General features: G+C 46.2%; 1 long non-coding RNA gene across 1 annotated transcript; it reads left to right on the top strand.

Annotated features, from left to right (window-relative positions):
- The first annotated feature begins 1453 nt into the window (after positions 1–1453).
- Positions 1454–5712, top strand: LOC147582981 (uncharacterized). The gene is made up of 3 exons (XR_015242597.1): positions 1454–2197; positions 3443–3511; positions 5139–5712. It is a non-coding gene; the product is annotated as an uncharacterized LOC147582981 (long non-coding RNA).
- The last annotated feature ends 16553 nt before the right edge of the window (positions 5713–22265 follow it).

Raw genomic sequence — 22265 nt, 5'->3', positions numbered from 1 at the left:
AATTGTGGGGGTAGTGGGGACACAAACATTCAGTCCATAATGGTGTGTTTAAACATGCCGGGAAGAGTCCCAGTGATTACCATGTAGCCCAAAAAGGCCTATAAGTAGCAGAGAGAAACAAAAAGTCCTAAAGGGACCATGCAGAGCAAATGAGTATGTCCCTACGGACACCTGCATGAACTGATAATGTAGAACCACAGGGGGACAATGGATGTTTCAACGGATAGTGCTGACAGATAGTATTGAGGACCATAAAGGCACCTCATAACTGATGCCTTAAGATTATGTAAGTCCTGAGAATTAGTCATGATCCCCAAAATGGTGGGAACCCCCACTGAGTTTATTCCAATCTGGTAAAAAGCAGGCTCAAAACAGAAATTACGTTGTTAGAGAGAAATATAGAAAGAAATGGTTTCCTGAGTTGAATACAAAGATTCAGGGGCGCCTGGGTGGCGCAGTCGGTTAACCGTACGACTTCAGCCAGGTCACGATCTCGCGGTCCGTGAGTTCGAGCCCCGTGTCAGGCTCTGGGCTGATGGCTCAGGGCCTGGAGCCTGTTTCTGATTCTGTGTCTCCCTCTCTCTCTGCCCCTCCCCCGTTCATGCTCTGTCTCTCTCTGTTCCAAAAATAAATAAACGTTGAAAACAAAAAATTAAAAAAAAAAAAAAAAAAGATTCACATCCCAACACATTTATTTCTGAACCGGTCTTATTCTTCCTCCTAGACTATAACAGAGCAAGGACTGTAGCTCTCTTTGTATCCCCTGCAACTGCTGTCTCGGTATCTCATGCAGCGTAGACACTCATCGATCTGTTTTTAAGTTGAATCTAATTGAATCAACTGCAGATTGGGAAGTACACAGCAGGGCTGGATCACCAACGTCCCTGAGACGGTTAGGCTTGATTTAGGGGAAGGGCCCTAAATCATTTTTCATCTTTGCATGAGAAAATTAAAGAGTTGCATCGACGGTCTCGAAACATTAATGGAATGTGCTTCTCCAGCATAGTGCAGATCGTTTGACCCTGGTGATTAGAAAGAACTGGCAGCTGTTTCTCACTCATGGCCTGAGAGTGCCTGCATTTTTGCAAAATTGAACCGCAGAACTTTGGAACTGGGAGGGATGTTGACCAAACGAGCCAACACCCTCACTTACAAGCAGGGGGCGGGGGGGGGGGGGACCGAATCCCAGAGATCTGTGGCAATTTGCCCGAAGTAACAGAGTCCATGAGAAAGTCAGAGCAAGGATCTGTCCCCTCGCGCCCTATTTTCCCCATCCAGCTGAGATTCCACGATCTGCCCCCTCAGCCAGGCCCTCGCGGACCCCCACCTCTCTTGCTTCGTCGTCTCGTATCGTCCACCCTCCCCAAACACCCGGAAAAACCTCACCTCGGATCATGCCACAGTTTCTGAGCTCTTTGTACACCTGGGCTGCTGAACTCTGCTTGAGATCAGATGACCTCACAGACTGGTGCCACCATAAATTCATGACTGCCAGACTCCACGGGGCCCTCCGTGTTGCCTGCGATCTGCTCTCTCACAGGGCTGCTGCTCCAGTTGACTCATGCTTCTCCCCCCCTCACGCTTCTGACCTCAACACACCTCCCCTTTATGAAGTCAATGCCTCTAACAGGAAAGCCCTTGACCACCCACCACCAAGCCTGTGGACACATCCGCCTCCACACCCACCCCAGCCCGACTCTAAACTCCACCTCGTCTCAAAGAGCCCATTCTTTGTTTGGTCCCCTCTCTGCTCCATCTGTCATTTTTTTCTGAGCCACCTCCTTGCCATCAGCACCCGAGGAGAACACAGGTGGTTCCTGTATTTAAAAATCAAACCAACTTCCTCCCCCTTTCCCCATGTCCCCTTCCCCAACCACCTCGCTCCTACGCTCATTATCTTCGTTCCCCACCGCAGTCCGCCTACTACCACCGGTCCGCTACAGTGTTCTCACCAGGGACCTCATTGCTGTTAAGCCCAGAGGAGTCCTCACCTTGCTGGACAGCATCTGACCCTGCCCAGCAGTCCTCGACTTCTGGAAACATCACCTTGATTTCGATGACGACCAAGTCCTCTGATTTTCTCCGACTTCTCTGGGTACATCCTGTCAGTCTTTTTCAAGTCACCCATTCCCTACGTGTTGGAGTCTTCGGGGGGCGCTAAGCTATCTTCTCCGGTCACCGTACACACTCTCACTAGGTAAGTTCGTCTACTCCCTTGAGTCTAATTACGATCAGGTTGAGAGGACTCCCAAGTCTACACTTCCAGTCCAGAACTGGCACTGGAGCACTAGATCTGTAATTCAACTGGACACCTCCCCCTCGCCCCCATCCCCCACCCCCCCCCCAAAAACCTTCCATTCTCCTCCCATTGGAAGGCAATACCACCCCCGCCCGGGCATCATCCTTCCTCATGACTCTGAACCGCAGTCACTGAACGCTCTCAAGTCCACTTTCTCAATATCCCTCTAATGAGCCTCCCTCTTGAGAGAGATCTGTAGGGAAGTGGTTAAACTTGCAGCCAGCTGAAGTAGATTCAAGTCCCACATCTACCACTTGGTTATGCAAGTAACTCAGCCTCTCTGGTTTCCCCATTTACGGAACGTAGGTGGTAATAATAGACCTTCCTGGTGAGGATGCTACGAAGATTCAAGGAGATGGTGCATGTGAGCACTTAGAAGAATATTTGGCACAAGGAAGGTACTGGCTCTTGTGTTAGCTCTCGCTGCCACTCTCCAGAGCCGGGCCATGTGCTGTTGTCTCTTCCCTGGCTGAATCCTGATGCCCTTCCTATTTGGGGTCTTGTCCCTCCTCCAACTCCCATCAAGAGGATCTTATGAAACAAAATTTGACCAGGTCACTTGGCTATTAAAAACTCCACAGTGGCTTCCCGCTGCTCTGAAAATAAATTTCAAATTCCCGAACGCGGTCTACAAGGTCCCGCGTGATCTGGCTGGCAACACTCCTTCCTTCCCTCCACCTCAGACCCCCACCTACATTGGCTGTACCAGCTCCCCCTCAGCCTTCGGGTCTCAGCTCAACATCACTTGCTCTGGAAAGACAGCCTGTCTCCTCTCAATCCTCTCCTTGTCCAACAAGCTCGCCACGGAGCTTTTCATGGCCTACTTGTCTGTTTCTTGATGGAGTAGGAGTTCTGCTGGCTTTTACATTCATTGCCTTATCTTTTCGTTGCCTCCCATTAGGTTATGAGGTCTTTGGGGGCAGGGACTTCATCTGGTTCACTGCTGGATCCCAAGAACCCAGAAATCTGTCTGGCACACAGGATGTGTTCAATAAATATTTGTTGAATGAACTAAATGACACCAAGGCTATCATTTTCTCAATACAGATGTTAGGTTTTTAGGAAGCAGACAGCATTATGATTCATTTGGGAAATCGAACACCAGCAAATCTTCTTAAAATAATATAATCTGTTTTCGTTCAGATACCTCTCACCTTGGGAAGCCTGGTGTAATCTTCTCAGACGACTTCTACACATTCCATCATCTCTACGGTAATATATCTCACGGAATAGGCTCCAAAGACCCTTAACCTTGAAGAAACCTTAGTTCTTCTTTTTATGGAGAGATTTTTACCCTAGAAAAGCCTGTGGGCTACTTCAGCATGAAATAATGGCCTTAATCACATTGGACAACCTTTTCTACTTAAAATTATTTATGAGATTCAAGTGAGGAGTTAGTAAATTAATGACAGATTTAACTTTAAATGGTCCTTCCTTCCTAATGCTTTTGCCATAATAACTTTCAATACAAGGTAGCCTTTGTTGGTTTTAGAAAACAGAAAAAAGAGTTTCTTTCACTTTAGAATGTTCTTTTACAATATCTTTCCTTTAGGCGAAAACAGATGAGATTTTTAAAAGGGTGTGTGTCATTAACTATTATGATTAAGCATTTATTCTTCTCTTATTAATGTGTGAACATTTTTTGGTCAACCCTCCTCTCTTTGTTCTCTCCCTTCCTCTTCTTGAGGAAAAAGAAAAGAAAAAAAATAAGAAAGAGAAAGGTATACAACATACACACATATATATGCATGTGAAGGGAGAGGGATCCCACAGGATTCTCATATATTGAGAAAGAAGGGTTTGCATATATGCATATGTTATCTATTAATATATGCATGTATATGTGTATGTTTGTATGTATGTGCATATATATATATATAAATACTTAGTATGTCCCAACATGTTTATTAATTTCCAAGGCCATCTTCATAAATGGGTAAAATTTCCACATTTGCATATGAATATATGGATGTGTATATAAGGATACACACACATATACATATTATGTATGCATAACATATGTATATTCTGTAATATATACATGTGATATATACATATAAATAACATATTCATATTAATATATGTCCCATATGTGAGTACATATATGTAATATATATGTAATAAATATGTATTATATAAATATATAGGTATATATTTGTATATATATGTGTGTGTGTATTACATATGTATATTATGTATACATAATATGAATACATGGCCATATGTTCCTATGAATCTATGGAAGCTTTACCCATTTATGAAGATGACCCTGGAAATTAATACACATGTTAGAATATACTAGACATTTATGTCCCTTATGAAGCTACACTACCATATATATTAATCCAATTTTTTTTTTTAATGTTTATTTATTCTTGAGAGAGAGACAGACAGAGACAGAGTCTGAGCTGGGGAGGGGCAGAGAGAGAGGGAGACACAGAATCCAAAGCAGGGTCCAGGCTCTGAGCTGTCAACACAGAGCCCGACTCAGGGCTCGAACTCACAAACTGTGAGATCATGACCTGAGCCGAAGTCAGACGCTCAACTGACTAAGCCACCCAGGCGCCCCCTTAATCTGAATTTTTAATTCTTAGTAATCACCAACCTTGTGGGAAATGTTGGTAACCTTTTTGTTTGATCTAAACTTGATTCATTTCCTTTCTTCCAAAAACTGCCATACTTCACCAAAGTAAATGAAATGCATTCTGGATTCGGGGGTAATTCAGTGAGATCACATGAAAAACCCAGAGATAAGAATGTTACAGAGGCAGGCCCAGACATCCTAGTGAGGACCACCTTGTGCTTCTTACATTGTATACTGTCCACTTGTCTCGGACAGGTCTCCATGCAGCCACCACACTGGGTCCCTGTCCCAGGAACAGAGGGCCTTTCCAGAAGAAGCGAAGGTTCTCCTCATGTACCGCTTTTGCAGGAAGAAATAGAGAAGCCAGATATCTTAATGCCTGACCAGGGTCCGGCCGTGGTCCCCCCGCTCCCCATCTGCTAGAAAGTTTCCACACCCACTGGGAGTCCAGCCTGCTGGGAACCAGGGTGGACCTTTGAGTGTTTCTGTGGACTAGAAGACCTGAGTTTCCACTGAATTCGATTATTAATTAGCTGTGCAATCCAGGGCACATCACTCTCCTTCTCTGACTCTCACTTCCTCTCTGTAATTAAGGAATTTGGACTAAATGATCTCTTAAGTTCTTTTTAGCTCCACTGTTCTATTCTCACTTTCTAAGTTGCCGTTTATAGATGTGGAAAGGTAGGGGCACCTGGGTGGCTCAGACGGTGAAGTGTCCGACTTCAGCTCAGGTCATGATCTCACGGCTTGTGAGTTCGAGCCCCACATCGGGCTCTGTGCTAACAGCTCAGAGCCTGGAGCCTGCTTCGGATTCTGTGTGTATCTCTCTCTCTCTCTCTGCCCCTCCCTACTCACGCTCTGTCTCTCAAAAATGAATAAACAGTAAAATAGATAGATAGATAGATATAGATGTGGAAAGTCTACCTATCCCTCTAGTCTCAAATCCGCGTGGTAAAAATATGGGCCAGTCTAATTAAAGTATCTTCTGTACCGGACACAAAATTAGGATTTGGGGAAGTGCTAAAAGTGGCTTTCACAGTAGTCAGTACTAGGAAAAAGGAAGATCTTGAAGCTTAATATTCCTCTACTAAAGATCTTAAATGAAGGGAAAGGAACTAGGAAGCCCGTTTACAGAATAGCTTACCTCGTTTTTTTCATTAACATTTTTAAACGTTTATTTATTTTTGAGAGACAGAGAGAGTGCAAGGAGGAGGCCCACACAGAATCTGAAGCGGGCTCCAGGCTCTGAGCTGTCAGCACAGAGCCCGACGCAGGACTTGAACCCACGAACCGTGAGATCATGACCTGAGCCGAAGTCAGATGCTCAACCGACTGAGCCACCCAGGCGCCCCGCTTCCCTCACTTTTGAGAGTTCTAGTAGCAACAGAGGCTACTGTGACCTCACCGTCCTGGCACACTGATCGTTAGGACAGGCGTATAGAAACATCTGGAGAGTGCTTGGCTGGCTCAGTCGGTGGAGCGTGCGACTCTTAACTCTAGGTTGTAAGTCTGAGCCCTTCATTGGATGTGGAGATTACTTGTAAAAATGAAATCTTAGGAGCGTCTGGGTGGCTCAGTCGCTTAAGCGTCCGACTCTTGATTTCGGCTCAGGCCATGATCTCACGGTTCATGAGTTTGAGCCCCGTTATCAGACTCTGTGGTGACAGCGTGGAACCTGCTTTGGATTCTGTCTCTGCCCCTCCCCTGCTTGCTTTCTATCTCTCTCTCCAAAATAAATAAAAATAAACTTACGAAAACTGAAATCTTTAAATTTTTTTTTCAACGTTTATTTATTTTTGAGACAGAGAGAGACAGAGCATGAACGGGGGAGGGTCAGAGAGAGAGGGAGACACAGAATCCGAAACAGGCTCCAGGTTCTGAGCGGTCAGCCCAGAGCCCGACACGGGGCTCGAACTCACGGACCGCGAGATCGTGACCTGAGCCGAAGTCGGCCGCTTAACCCACGGAGCCACCCAGGCGCCCCTGGAAAATGAGATCTTAAAAAAAAAAAAGTCTGGAAGAGACTGGGAGGGGTGGGTGATGGGAGACACTCACATTTACTGGATTGATTTATTTATTACATTTGACGAGTTAAACCGTGTGCTCTCCTGCTCTCCTCGAATCCAGGAAAAAGACCAAATTTACGAAATAAAAGGTAAAACAAAGCTCACCGGTAAATATAATTAACTACCACAATCAATTCTGATCCATCTCCTACAGGGTTTACTTTGCTCCAGTGAGAGCTCTCCAGGGTGCCCCTGTCTCTTCTCCGTGTCCACCGGGGAGACTCTGTATCTTAAAGTGACATGTAATTAAGTGCACGATCACAGGCCTGTCCCATCTGCCAAGGAGAAGGGGAAAGCCACAATCCTTGTCTCAGGGAATTCTCTCAGCGTGTCCTCTGTGTTCTCTTCGGGACACTCGGCCCACCTCATGGCATCTTCCTTCTCCCAGGCCCTGGGTTGAGACAACAGCCATTCTGTCACCAAGGCGAAAAACAAGGCAGGAGGTTTGCCTAGTAAAAGAACAGTCAGAGTGACAAATAAAAGCATAATTGAAATTTACCAACTAGTCTCTCAACGAGAGCCTTGAGCAAATGTGCCCTGCACAGCGTCATTTTGTTGATTTAAATTAGTTACTGGCGGGGCGCCTGGGTGGCGCAGTTGGTTAAGCGTCCGACTTCAGCCAGGTCACGATCTCGCGGTCCGTGAGTTCGAGCCCCGCATCAGGCTCTGGGCTGATGGCTCGGAGCCTGTTTCCGATTCTGTGTCTCCCTCTCTCTCTTCCCCTCCCCCGTTCATGCTCTGTCTCTCTCTGTCCCAAAAATAAATAAAAAACGTTGAAAAAAAAATTAAATTAGTTACTGGCGCTAACCATACTAAAAAGGGGGGGGAGGGAAGGGGAGGGAGGGGGGAAGGAAGGGACTTGCCGAAGTTAATGTTGCTAATATCTCTGCTACCTGGTGTAGAAGTTCTAGCTTTCCCCAGGATCTGTTTTACCCATCTTCTTAACGTGTATTTATTTTTGAGAGAAAGAGAGAGACACAGAGAGCGGGAAGGGGAGGGGCAGAGAGAGAGGGAGACACAGACTCCGAAGCGGGCTCCAGGCTCCAAGCCGTCGGCACCGAGCCCGACGCAGGGCTCGAACTCGTGAACCGTGAGACCGTGACCTGAGCTGAAGTCGGACACTGAACCGACAGGGCCACCCCGGCGCCCCTGTTTTATTCGTCTTCTTTAGGAAGGGTCAGCCTGGGGCCCAAATCCAGCCAATCGCCTGTTCTCATAAATAAGGTGGCATTAGAACGCAGCCACGAGCGTTCATATGCGTAACATCTGTGGCTGCTTTCACACACAACAGCAGAGTTAAGTAGCTGAGACAGAGGCCATGGGCTCAGAAAGCCTAAAATATTTTCTATCTGGCCCTTAACAGAAAGAGTTTGCCCTATATTAATAGGCAACTATATTAATTATAGTTTGCTCTATATTAATAGAACACGCAATTCTGATCTCTGTGCACGGCTGCCTGGAATAGGGACCTCATGTCCCCACCTGCTAGTGATGATGTCATGTGGCGAAGCGTTGCCAGTAAGATATAAGAGGAAGTTGGGTACAACTTTATCTGGAACCGTCAGATCAGCCTGAGTGCAGAGGCCGCGCACAGCAGAGCAATGAATTGGGAAGGGCCTGGTCTGGACACCACGGAGCACCTTCTGGCTGGACTTGAACATTCTGCCCCGATTTCTAGATGAGCGGGAAATAAATCCTTAAGTTGGATTTTTTTTTTTTTTTTTTTGTCTCAACGAAATCTAATGATAATATATCGGGGTATGCCCATTTTTAACATAAAATGTAGCTACAGCTAGGATTTTTTCAATGTATCTTCCTCGAACAAAAACCCAGGTATCTGCTTTCAGATGGAAGACGGGATGTTACTAGAACTTCTTAAAATGACTGCCGATAAATGACCTCCAGACCATTCAAGAAAGAGCATCATCACGGAGAGATGAATGCGTTCCTTGTTTGTATCCAAAGCTTTATTTTTATAAGCTATAATTTCTCAATTTATCATCCTCGTCCTTAATTGGGTGAGGACAGGATGTTATTTCTAGTAATTACAGTAACTATTAAACAAAACTGTCACGCCCTAAATAATTGAGAATTGTCAAATTCGAAATGAGTGTTTTCCTAATGTGTCATCCCAAATTAATAGGCATTTGTTGGGGAAATCAGGGACATATTGGCTACAATTCGACTTCTCCCTCGCGCTATTTGCTTTTTGCCTTCATTGTTAAGCAGTAAAACAGTTCCGTCACAACAGGCAAGCAACCTGTGCCTGGTGACACAGCAGGTGTGGGACACATGTTTGAACAAAATGCCTTTTTATTAATTTAATTAGCGCCTGGCCTCACAGGCTGCTGAAGGAAGAGTGAGAAGCTTCCTTCCCGCACAGCAAACATCTCTCAGGCTCTTACTCTCCATCTTCTTTCAGGGTGAAGCCTCTTGTCGTGTATTCCCGTTTTCACCTCTTAGCACTTTCTCCTGGGTTGCAAAAAAAAAAAGGAAAGAAAGAAAGAAAATATGAGCCTTTCTAGACTGTGACAATTTATCCAAGGATTTTGTTCGCTTTGGTGAGAGAAGATTTGAGAATCCTAGAGCAAATACTTTGTGCTATGTGTTTTTTTGTTTTAATGTTTTATTCTTGAGAGAGAGAGAGAGTCAGAGCCCGAGCAAGAGAAGGGCAGAGAAAGAGGGAGGCCCAGAATTGGAAGCAGGTTCCAGGCTCCGAGCTGTCAGCACAGAGTCTGACACGGGGCTCGAACTCACGAGCTGTGAGATCATGACCTGAGCTGAAGTCAGACGCTCAACTGACTGAGCCACCCAGGCGCCCCTGTGCTATGTGTTTAAAATGCAATCCTAGAATGTGGGGTAGTGGAAGGCGCTAGCGAACTCATTTAGCCTCAGCATCTTAATCCGGAAAAGGAAACTGAGGCCCAGAGAAGTGAGACGTTTTGCCCACAGTTGTGGGAAATTCTGAATTGGGAAACAAATCCCTGGGTTTCTAATCCAGGGATCTTTCCACAAATTGGGCGTATTCTTTTAGTTTCAAGTCTTAAAAATGTTGAGGAATTGGGGCACCTGGGTGGCTCCATCAGTTAAGCACCGACTTTGTCTCAGGTCACGATCTCGCGGTTCGTGAGTTCAAGCCCCACGTCAGGCTCTGTGCTGACAGCTCGGAGCCTGGAGCCTGCTTCGGATTCTCTGTGTCCCTCTCTCTCTGCCCCTCCCCTGCTCACGCTCTGTCCCTCTCTGTCTCTCAAAAATAAATAAACGTTAAAACAAATTAAAAAAAAAAAAAACAGAAAGAATCGGTTTCCATCTTTCCACCTTGCTTTCTCCTGTGTTGGTTTCCTTCTCAGCCAGTCTCTCTGTGGTGACAAACAGGCTATCACCTGCTCCTAACTTACATCCTACTAACTTAGGGACGCCCAAGGAATAGTTTCTGCACGCTGTTCCGGGCTTGTCCCCATTCCTGGGGCAGGAACACGTGGTCCCACAACTTGAGCCACATAAGCTGAGCTGGGCACAGTGAGGGACACCCAGGGCTGTGCCCGTAAATATTTGGCAACCGGTTCTGGGGGCGGGGAATAGCGTCCTCATTTGTAAAGTCTAGCAGTTTCCACGGTAGATCTCAAGCTCTCCCCAGGTGGTCCCAGAGCACCGAGTTGGGACGAGATGTGCGGGAACACCCATGAGGTAATATTTCTACCGTACAGACAAATAAATGTAAATAACCTGGAGATCAATGACAATAATAAAATGCAGTTAATTAGTACCTTACAAGTTTTGAGCACGTGCTGCTTTGTTTTAAATACAATGTATTTAATCTCAAGTGTGTAGAATTTAATGGTAAGTAATGGCTGTGTCCAACCACGAGCTGGCCAGATTCCTGATATTTTCATATTCGGCTCTCGTGAACCAGTATGAGCCAGCTGTAGCATACCAGTGGGCAAATACTGCAGAAGGAGAGGTCATCTGTTATCAGAATTAGGGAGAATGGATGCTGAGCAGGCAAAGACAGTAAATGTCTCTTCCAAGCAAGAGGGAAGATTTCAGTGCAAATGGAAAATTGGTTATGTTGTAGCAGAGGAAATGCAAAAGAAGAGTTGTCCTTGCCAAAAACGTATTTTGAGAGGAAATCTTGGAGCATCAGGAGACACATAAATCGTGTGTGTGTGCATGTGTGTGTGTGTGTGTGTGTGTGTGTTTATGCCCCATGGTAGCCGGCGGTAAGAGTTCCTGAGTATTTCTGCAGCCTCAGTCCTAAGGGTTGGTGGTTTGGAACAGGACAGCCCAGGAGACATCCTGAAGACCCCAAGGACTTGCAGGGATGGAAAGGGCCTTCTCAGTATTTTGCTCCTATCTCGGTCCTCCAGAAAAGCTGATCTCAATAATTAGAATTAAACGCAGGAAAGTCCTTCGCAAACTGCTGTGAGTCTAGACTGTAATTTTTTGTTTTGATGTTTATTTGTTTTCAAGAGTAACAGAGAGACAGAGCACGAGCAGGGGTGGGGCAGAGAGGGAGGCACAGCATCCACAACAGGTTCCAGGCTCCGACCTGTCAGTACAGAACCCAACGCAGGGCTCGAACTCACGGACCATGAGATCATGACCTGAGCTGAAGTCAGCCATTTCAACCACTGAGCCACCCAGGCGCCCCGAGACTGTAATTTTTTTTTTACTTTTTTTTTTAACGTTTTATTTATTTTTGAGACAGGGAGATACAGAGCATGAACAGGGGAGGGTCAGAGAGAGGGAGACACAGAATCTGAAACAGGCTCCAGCCTCTGAGCTGTCAGCACAGAGACCGACGCAGGGCTTGAACTCACAGATCGTGAGATCATAACCTGAGCTGAAGTCGGCCGTTTCACCCACTGAGCCACCCAGGCGCCCCGAGACTGTAATTTTTTTGAAAGGACTGAAGTTGCATTTTCATCCACATGGCAAGCATCCTCCAGAAAGCCTGTCCGTCCTCACTACCCCAGAGCACATGGCTATTTCCCACTTGAACTTCTGCCGTACTTCATCACAACACCATTTACATACACTATGATTATATCCTCTCTCATTTTGTTACAAAAATATTCATGGGAGAGAGCTCTATCCTGCCAAACACATTATTGCCTCCTTAATGTTTATTTTTTTTTATCCCCAACAATGCTGAGCATAGTATTAAGCACATAGAATGTGTTTAACAAACGTGTATTGATGTGAAAACTGACGTGCAGTGGCAAATTACTAGCTACTAAAAGAACTTGTGTTTTTTTTTTTAATTTTTTTTAATGTTTATTTTTGAGAGAGAGAGAGACAGTATGAGCGGGGGAGGGACATTCTGTCTCTAAAGAGAGACATTGTGTCTCTAGAGAGGGAGACACAGAATCCGAAGCAGGCTCCAGGCTCCGAGCTGTCAGCACAGAGCCTGACCCAAGGCTCGAACCCACGAACTGCGAGATCATGACCCGAGCTAAAGTCTGACGCTTAACCGACTGAGCCGCCCAGACGCCCCCCAAAGAAATTGTTTTATGAAAAGACAATGGTGATGTGATAACCAGGATAATAAGATGTGTGTAAATGGTGTTTCTAAGCCCTTCAGGGTGTGACCGGAAATTATTTCTTCCCTTTGAAATCTTATCAAAAATGCTGACTTGGTTTTCACAAAGACGGTGTCATGGTAAAAGGCAAGTTAGGCCCTGTGCAAATTAATCAGGTCCAAAAGCTGAGATTGTCCTGTAAATAAAATTCATAGTGACAATTGTCTCTCAGCCAGTCCTGTAAGCTCATTCCCCACAGCATGAACGCTGGCCAAACCTGATACATTCACAGAATTTTGCAAAGGTGACTTCCAAGGAGGTGGCCTCAGTGAGGCAATGCCTTATGTTGATTATCGGAAGAGAAATGACCAGAGGCTAAGGCAGCACCTTCATCCCAGAGGCAATTTTCAAGTTGAACGTGGGGATCCGTGTTGACATGGTTGATGCCATGGTTACTTACCTTTAGACAAAAGTCAGCTTTCTGGTAAGAAAATTGAGGCATTTGTCACTTAATCGTCTTTTTTTTTTAATTTTTTTTTTAATATTTATTTATTTCTGAGACAGAGACAGAGCATGAGCAGGGGAGGGACAGAGAGAGAAGGAGACACAGAACCAGAAGCAGGCTCCAGGCTCTGAGCTGTCAGCACAGAGCCCAACGCGGGGCTTGAACTCACAAACCATGAGATCATGACCTGAGCCGAAGTCGGTCACTCAACCGACTGAGCCCCCCAGGCGCCCCTGTCACTTAATCATCTTAATTGTTCACACTACATATTTGAAAAGTTGTAGGGTTGCAAATGCTATAATTATAGTGTCTTATTCAGACTTCAGCTGTTCCCCAGACAATGCCCCACCCCTCACCAAAAGCGCTTCTTAAAATTATGCTGTTCAGCTTCTGGTTGGAGTTTCCCAGTTTAAAGGAGATTTAGACCATAGATCTGAAGGCCTCTTCTTTCGATTTTTATTTCTCAGTCTTGTTGGGCCAGCTGCCTTCAACAGATGGAAATGTGGTCCCTTTTGAAGGCAGCATCTGCTATGGTACCTGCTGGCGTCATTTTTTCCCATTTCATGTGGAATCACATACGTTTTTGCCCATGGCCTGCTCTAGCCACACTTTAAATTATACCTAAATTTAATTTTAATTCCAAACACAATCTCTCAGAGCAGCAAATAAAAACAAGTAATTAGAAGTTTGCAAGTTTCTGATTTGACAGCAATTTAAAGAAACAGAAAAATGGTGTCAATGTGGAACTTAAGAAAGGGTACGTGAAACTCACAAATGTTGCTAAACCTGTGCGCGTGCACGCACACGCATTATTATTAAACCATAGTCAAATTGCCCCAATATCCAGAGGACATAGACAATGCAATTTGGTACAGCTGACTTTCCCCGACGGTTCAACAGGGATGCCTTTAAGAATCAAAACTTTGGGTGGCTCGATTGGTTAAGTGTTCGACTCTTGATACTGGCCCAGGTCATGATCTCATGAGTGAGAAGAATACAGAACCCCAGTTTTGTGGGTTCGAGCTCCCCATCGGGATTCTGCTTGGAATTCTCTCTCTCTCTCTCTCTCTCTCTGTCCCTCTCCCACTCACACTGTCTCTGTCTCTCTCAAAATAAATACGTACATACATACATACAAACTTTCCAAAAATTTTAAAAATTAAAAAAAAAAGAAAACTTTAAAATCATAACGACTCTCATGTCAGTGCTTTGCGGGATGTATTACATTCAGTTTATAAATATAATTTCATCCACTTCGTAATGACTTATTGGCATCCTTACGAACATTCGTCACCACGCTCCGCTGTTGTGACAGATAGTGTGTCCAGGACGAAAATAATTCTTATTCATCTCCATTCAGTACCACAAACGTTTGTGTGTTGGCCCTGTCCACACCAGAAATGATGCTGAGTCCTAAGAATAGAGATGAACGAACCTGGTGTTGTTTCCAGCCTCGCTCTTTCCCACTCAAGGAAAAACGAGAGGGGGCAGGAGACACACGATGAGTCATCACAGACAACTGGCCTTGGAGGTGAGCAGAACCCAGATCGTGAGGGAGTTTGAACTTGGGCAGTAGGAAGCATGGAGCAGACAGATGGAAAAGTGGACACAATGAGATGTCTGCTCTGGTCCAAACAAGAAATGACACAACCTGAGCCGGGCCAGTAACGGCTCAAAGAGACAAAACCCACAGGATCTGGTGTCTCCCTTCATGATGGAATAGAGAAGGAGAATCTAGGATGATCCCTAAGTCTCTTGCTATGGCACCTGGGGGATGATGCCATTGGCCAAAATGGGAGATTCGGAAAGAATGGGCTTGAGAAGGAAAGGTACTGAGTTTGGCTTTTCATTCATTTCTTCAACAAATATTTATGGGTCACCTAGTGTGTGCCAGTCACTGGGTTGGCACTGTGGGTACAATGGTGAGCAAAAGAGGACGTGATCATGGCCTCTTCTCCGAAGGTATCTCATCATTCTTGGATTAAACACCAAACTTGTTACTTGGCCTATAGGCAGGGAGCATATCAAAAACTGTCCAGACACTTAACAAGTAATACTACACAGGTACTGGTCATCAGAACAGATGCCGGCATCTTGGATCAGCATTTTAAGAATCTGCATTTCCTGCCCCCTTATGCCAGGCATTACTCTTCTGGTTACTGGATCACGGGGAAAGTCCAGAGGAGGGGCTGGCCAGCGGGACTCATGGAGGGGGTGGGGGAACACTGGAGTAGCTCAGCGTAGCAGCTATATTTATCAACTGTACAGAAGTATGTTACTGTCTTAATGACAGCATGGCCATATTGGTACAGATTGGCTGACCATCGGGCCTGCTTCCAAGGCCTTCTGTGGTCTGGCATCTCTCCCCTTCTCTGGCTTTGTCTCCTGCCCTCGCTGTTCTAGCCACACTGGCCTTCTCTGAGTGCCTTGAAAATACCACACTCCCACTATGGAGACCCCAGCCATTGTTTCCTCTGCAAACAGCCTTCTTGCCCCCCCACCCCCACCCCCTCAGCTAACTCCTCTACATCCTTCCTTCTCGACTCTGACAGATTCCTCAGGAAGCAGGCCTGACTTCCCTGAAGAGGGAGCCCTCCCTCCACCCCCACCGCCAATTCATCGCCCAGTGATAATCCCTCACAGCACCGTGTCCTTCTCCCTTGCCATTATCACTGTTGAAGTTTACAAATATATTTATGTGGTTACTCAGCTCACCCTCTCTTGTAAGCTCCAAGAGCGGAGAGATCGTGTCTTCTTTTCACTGGGGCCGGGGGATCTGTTTCTGAGATGGCGCCCTCATGTGGCTACTGGCAGGAGACCTCAGCTTCTCACCACGTGGAGCTCTCCTCACAACATGGTAGTCAACTTCCCCCAGATCAAGCCATCCAAGAGAGCGAGAAGAAGCCACAGTGGCTTTTGTGACCCAGTCTCCTGAGGCTCACCGTGTTGCTTCCAGTTTATTTAGAAGCGAGTCATTATTAAGTTGAGCACACACTTAGAGGGAGAGGAATATGGCTCCACCCCTTAAAGTGAGGAGTATAAAACACTTTGTGGACGCCGAGTAAAATCATCATAAGGAGCATTAACTCTGAGGACTGCTATAGGTCAGAGGTTGACATCTCTTTGAATGCAGAGAAGTGACGTGAAAGCAGATAAAATATTATACAATCGTACCCATATAGGTAATGTGTGTTAACGGATGACCACTGACTTTGGTAAAAGCCACATCGCTGCTGACTTTGACATTAGACAAACTCTTTGCATTCTTACTATTTTCTTTGAGAATACCAGTCACGATGAAAAATTAACATTCAGAAAATTCATCTCTCAACAAAGTGATATTTTCAGATAATCATATTGAAAATAATCTTAATATACTCTATGTCATGATTTATAAAAAGTATTCTAAGCATACTGAATATCATATTTATAGCTGTAATTTGGAGTTTTCTTTGTACATTATTTACTAGCGTATTGAATTCCCTGCCCATTAAGTGTGTATATATTTCAACCAGACTAAAATACAGCATTGCAACCCAGACTAAAGTTGCCTCAGACATTCAGAAATTCTTGAGAAATCCTTTCTGTAACATTGTTTTCTTGTTTTTTGCATTCCTTTTGACACATTTCAATCACCAGTTTCTAAAAATTACTTGTTAAGATCTGATTTAAGAGGTGCCTGGGTGGCTTAGTCAGTTGGGCGTCCGACTTCGGCTCAGGTCATAATCTCATGGTTCACGGGTTTGAGCCCCGCAGCGAGCTCTGTGCTGACAGCTCGGAGCCTGGAGCCTGCTTTGGAGTCTGTGTCTCTTTCTCTTTCTGCCCCTCCCCCATTTGCACTGTGTCTGTCTCTCAAAAAATAAATAAACGTTAAAAAAAATTTTTTTAAAGATCTGTTTTGACATCATGCTTATCTTATGACAATTATTCCATACTCAGAAGTTTGGGCCAAAAACACATTTAATGTGTCCCTGTTCTTTCACATGTATGTATCCTTAACTAGTTGACCTTCTAAACAGAAGAAATATTTTTTTTTAATTTTTTTTAATGTTTACTTATTTTTGAGAGAAAGAGACAGAGTATGAGGGGGAGAGGGACAGAGAGAGAGACACACACAGAATCTGAAGCAGGCTCCAGGCTCTGAGCTGTCAGCACAGAGCCCGACGTGGGGCTCGAACTCATGAACCGTGGGATGATGACCTGAGCTGAAGTCGGACACTCAACCGACTGAGCCACCCAGGTGCCCCTAAACAGCAAGAAATCTTAATTAAATAATGTGAACACAGCAATGTTCCTTCTCTAATATTTCCATTATATTTAGCTTCCTTTTCCTTGTCTTTCAAATAAAGTCAAGAATCATTATTTTACCTGTTATTGGGAGCGTATCTGTTAAAGTCTTTGGGGAGAGGCAGCATTTTAGATGGATGTTATGCCAGGGAGACTGCTTCTGTGCTATGATTTCGGAAGAAATCCTCCACTCTTTCTGTGTTTGAAATTTACCCAGCAGGAGTCATGGTGTTTCGCTCCATGGTTTGTCTTAAGGTTAAATGAAAATGATTTCTAGTTGTTTGGAACATCATAAGGAATGAACCCTGTCGTACGCACCTCGCCATTTCGTCGGCACATCAAAGCCGTGAAGCACGATCATCAGAGTCTTTCTCCTGGTAAAGTGCAATGGATAAAGTGACTTGACCAAGATGGCCCGTGTCCTGTTGAATATTGCTCAACGAGTAAACGGTAGGGGCCAAACTGAAACTCTGGGCTTTTTATTTCAAGGTCCTGGAGCTTTCCACCGTAACAGGCTGACTTCATTCACACCGATGCGTAAGTTACAGCTCTCAGAGCTATGACTAGGAGCATTGTGGCATAAATGGAGAAGGGACCCCGACAGATGTCAGTCGTGGCTGACCGAGTATGCAGTCTGGGTCTGCTCAGGAGATAGAACCCACGGGGTGGGTTAAACAGGGAAGCTGAATATAAAGAATTATTAATTGTGATGAAAGGGAGGCTGTAAGATAGAAGGAATCTCTTTGTGGTGCCCCGGCAGCAGGGAGAGGACCTAAGGAAGGGCAAGCTTGGAAGGGGTTCGGATCTCGTTGGAGAAGGTGTGGTTCGGCCCACCCTAAGCATGACGCATAAGAGGACAGTCTGATGCACTGCACATCATCAAAATTAAAAACTTGGACGACCAGGTTAAGAGGATGAAAGACGGGGAAGCCTGGAGGCTAGTGCGGCAGAAACACAGACTCCAAGAATCCGCGTCTATCCCAGAGGCGCAGGCAACGTGCTTAGAACACAAAGGAGAAGGAGATTAATTTCAGCCAAGGGGATCTGAGGAGTCAGAGGAGGTGATAAGTAAACCGGGATTTGAAAGGCAAGCAGGATTGCAACAGATGGACCCAGAAGTATGAAGAGCATCCCAGGCAGAATGAGCAAAGGCCAGAAGGGAAAAAAAGTGCAAGAATGTTTACCCGGTTCGTAGCCCGGTGCGTGGGAGGAGCCAAGTGGGAAGTGAGCCTGGAAAGGTGGGACAAATCGTGCAACCGAGTGCCCTGCGCATATAGCCCCTGTGCCCAAAGCCCGCGAGACCAGAGAATGTTAAGTACAGTAAGAGGTGCAGAGAACCCTGGCGGGGGTGCGGGGTCAGGGGGTGGGGGGAGCTCTGGACCTAGGTAAGAAGAAGATTATTTGGCCAGGGGCCATGATGCAAGATGTCCATCTGTTCTGGGGGGCATTGCCCGAAGGGGAGCAGGAGGGAGGAGCTACAGGGCCCCTTCTGGAAGCTTTCCCGCTTCTGTCCCCTCATCTTAGGCCCAGGCTGGGACACCTGAGTCTGTCTCTTTCCCATGGGCGTCTCTTCCTTGCGTCTTCCCAAGGCCTTTCTCAGACTGAGGGCGGGGCTGCAAAAACTCACCTGCCATAGTGTTTCAGGGGGATTGATCCGCCGCGGATCCCCACTTTGTGCAAGGGAAGAGCCACCCCTGCTTCCCAGGTCTGAACTATGGGGTAGTTTTAGCCGCGGGGGGAGAAAGTAGATCAGTTAGCAAGTGGGTTGTGAAGTGCTTCCTCAAGAAACACATCACAGTAAATGCTTTACTCTGCTTTTCAAAATCGTGGATACCCTGGGATTTAAAAAAAAGCTCAGTTTATTTTGACCATTAGAGTTTCACATCCAGTCTTTACATCTACTGACCTAATTCTATCAGGAAAACTGAAGGGTCTGTGGTTCCAAGTGTATTTCATCCCATTGCCAGTTTCTTTCAGGCGGTCTTGCTGGTAGCTGGGAGGTGGCAATCCTTCCGCTCCGTCCAAGTAGCATTTGCTAATTTAAAGGCACACAAGTCAGCAGTCTTTTAACAACTAGGGGAGCACATTGCTGGGTATTTACCGAGTTCTAATCTTCTAAAAGGTTCTAAAAGGTGAGAACGGTTAGAAGGAGAAATGAAAGAAAGTAACATTGACGAAAGAAAGAACGGGAAAGAGAAGGGGCGCCTGGTTGGCTCAGTCGGCTGAGAGTCAGTTGACATTTGATTTCAGCTCAGGTCTTAATCCCAGGTTCGGGGGATCTGGGATGGAGCCCTGGGCTGGGCGTGGAGCCTGCTCAAGATTCCCACCCCCAACCCCTTTTCTTTCTCCCTCTGTCTCTCTGCCCCCTCCCCCCGCCCCCCAAAAAGAATGGAGAGATGGATGGGCTTCCTGAATGGGAGGAAAATCTGAGGGTCTATATTGGGTATTTAGCTGTTGCTCCCCAAGCAAGTTATTCTGGGGGGTTGGGGGGTGTCTGTAATTCCTGTTCCATCCCAGAATTTCCCTTGATTAACCCCTTAAGCTCACAGAGCCACACTTGCCCCAAGTCTCTGCGACATTATCAGCAAAACTGAACTGTAGCCCTTCACTCAACGCGAGTTTGGTTTCTGAACTTGATCTGCCAGCATGACTGCCCCAGCCAGGAACTCCTCATCCAGATTCCAAGTCTAAATTAAACACACGTTCTTAAAAAATGGTCAGAGGGATCATGCAAATTCCAAAAAAGGTCTCTTCACTTGCCGTTCCCCAGAGACCGTTCATGGGCAGGGGATTATTTCCCTCATAAAATGGCAGTCTAATGTCTTTGTTGGGTATTATCTGTCCTTCGAGGACTCCAGGCTGCAGCCTCCTTTAGCTCTTTAGCGTCCATTTAGCCCTGATTTTTTCCTCCCCAAAGTGAATATGGAGTCAAAGCAACTGGCCTCCCAGACCCAGAAAACCAGGCTCTAAAGTCATTGGAATTTCCTAAATTCTCTGTACATGTTATCTAACTACAACAGCTGTTCTTTAAAATATATCATATAAACAAATGGTGCCGATGGGCTCTCAAGTTTTTCCTGGCACAGACATCGTATGACCTGGAAAACACACTCCATCATTCACGACTAGAATGTCCTCTCCGATGTAGGCCAAGAAAAACTTGGAATACTCCAAGATACGCTTTGTACAACATCCATTACATACGAAAATACAGGAATAGTGGCTCAACACTGAAACCCCACTGCTGGCAATCAAAAAAGAAAGTTCGGGGGGAGAGGAGATTTCTCGGAGGACTTGTGGCCAACGTTCACGCAAAAAACATCAGGACACAGAGAGGGTAGAGAAGAGGCTGAGGGGGCCTCATAGGGAAGGTGGCATGAAATCAGGGACCTGGGGAGTGATTCAGCTTTCTTCAGGAAAGAGGAAGGAAGGAGGACACTCGCACCAAAGAACCCTAACAGCAGTCCCTAAACTTCCCAGGGAGATCTGCCTGCTTGGGGAGTGTGGCGGTAGCCCAGGGTCGGGGAGATGTGGCTGGGGCTGGGGTGGGAGCCGGGAAGGGAGACAGAAGGCACGTCGTGAAGATGACGTGAGATCATCGGACATGTGTCACAGGAGAGCCACACAGCGGCGACTTCATAGCAGATGCTTGCTCTGGGCCCGATATCCCCCACCCTGGCATGCTGTAACTTATTTCTTAAAACCATCCTGGGAAGTGTGTGCTCTTCCCATTTTAAAGGCAAAGAAACGGAGACGCCAGCCGATGACATAACGCTTGCAAGGCCAAACGGCCGCGAAGCAGTGGGGCCAAGATTTAAACCCAGGGCGTCCAGCTCCAGAGCCCGTGCTGTTTTGCTTCCCGAGGAAGTCATTACCTATTTTAGAAAGATAATCCCGTGGCCCCGTGGGGGATGAACGAGGAGAGAGACAGGAGGCAGGGAGGCCCGCACGGAGGCCACCGCAGTGGTCCCAATGAAAGCTCACACAGGCCTCAGGTTGATAGGATTTAATGAACAAGTGGATATAGAGGTGAAAACAAGGGGGCAGAAGGAAAAACTACCGACTCATCTCCCTTGAATGACTGGGTGAGTGGCGCTTTCAGTTCCAGAGATGGGAAACAGGGAAGATACAGGATGGGTCAGGGGGAGAAGAAAGAAGACGGTGTGGCTTTGTCTGAGGCCAAATGATTTCACACAGGAGGGACATTCGAGTAGAGGCGTCTGCTCACAGGTGAAATAACCGACTTGGAGCGCGGGAGACGTCGAGGCTGAACACAGAGGCGGAGGTGGACATTCCTGAAGGTCATGAAGAAGCTTCGGGGCTTCTCCCATACGTGAACCCTTCAGGCCCCTGGCCTCTTTATAAAGACCCCGCCTCTTTATTATTCGTGGGGTCAGGTGTGTTTGGGAGCCTTTCAGAAGTAGGTGGTTGGAGCTGACATTGATCCAAACCGTGATTGTTACCTCCTTCCATCCGTCCTCCTTCCCACTGACCTTCCCCTCAGATCCAAGGGCACCGGAGTGCCCCAGGCATGGGGCAAACCTGTTTAGGAGAATGCCGAGTTAAGAACACTTGTAGTTGGGGATTAATGGGCTACATCTGGACGGCTTCAGTGTCTAGTTAAGTTCCTGCTAGCCATCTTAGTACAGAAATTTTGTAAAAGAACGCCCTCCCCCCCGCCCCCGCCAAATTGCATAAACATCAAGTCTCATAAACCTCGGTGTATCCCTGGATTGAGTTGGAGGTGATCATTTGATACAGTTGACCACTGACGCCCTGGGAATGACAAGACTGCACAAAGAGAGCAGGTAGCAAGAAAAGATCACAAGGAATAAAACCTTCAGGAACTCACGGTCAAGGGGCGAGTGGAAGGAGCCGGATGAAGAAAGTTACCATGAGACCATAGGGGCTTGGGAGCCAAAGAATGACTAGTTTCAAGAGGGGAGGGCAGGCAATTCAAGGAACACATGCAGAAGAGAAACTGTTGAACTAACTAGGTGGG

The sequence above is a fragment of the Puma concolor genome, chromosome A2, assembly GCF_028749965.1.
Source record: "Puma concolor isolate L17-30 chromosome A2, mPumCon1.1.hap2, whole genome shotgun sequence".
Lineage (NCBI taxonomy): Eukaryota > Metazoa > Chordata > Mammalia > Carnivora > Felidae > Puma > Puma concolor.
This window is presented reverse-complemented; position numbering and strand designations above follow the sequence as displayed.